The 481-nt window shown below is 40.1% G+C and overlaps 1 protein-coding gene across 1 annotated transcript in view; it reads left to right on the forward strand.

The window, feature by feature from the left end:
- The window catches only part of LOC107701799 (serine hydroxymethyltransferase, mitochondrial-like), a 43,733-nt gene that overhangs the window by 8,938 nt on the left and 34,314 nt on the right, over nucleotides 1–481 (forward strand). The window lies entirely within an intron of this gene.

The following is a 481-nucleotide window of genomic DNA, read 5'->3' on the forward strand; positions in this document are numbered from 1 at the left end:
GTGTCTGTGTCTGTGTCTGTGTGTGTGTGTGTGTGTGTGTGTGTGTGTGTGTGTGTGAGAGATTAGATAAGCAGTTATGCTGAATTTCCACTCAGCTGTAAAGTTTCTGTTGAGAGTTGCTGATTGGAGCAGAATTAAAGCGTCATGCTGATTATTGTATCTCACCAACAGCCCGTTACACACACACTGTAGAACTGTAGAATTCATTTAACTCACTCTGATTCCGTCTGTATGTCAGATATACCAGCCTCAGTCGCTCTCTATATTTCATGTTTTTGTAAGTCATGATGCTGCATCTTTAAAAAAACACAATCGCTCTTACGTAATATATTAATCCAAAGAGCTATATAATATTTAATGTTACTGAAATATTTTATTTTGTGTGAGAGTGAGTGTGTGAGTGAGCGTGAGTGTGTGAGAGTGAGTGAGTGAGTGGGTGAGAGTGAGTGAGTGAGTGAGTGAGTGAGTGAGTGAGTGAGTG

Source organism: Sinocyclocheilus anshuiensis, unplaced genomic scaffold, assembly GCF_001515605.1.
Source record: "Sinocyclocheilus anshuiensis isolate Anshui unplaced genomic scaffold, SAMN03320099.WGS_v1.1 scaffold2376, whole genome shotgun sequence".
In the NCBI taxonomy this organism is placed as follows: Eukaryota; Metazoa; Chordata; class Actinopteri; order Cypriniformes; family Cyprinidae; genus Sinocyclocheilus; species Sinocyclocheilus anshuiensis.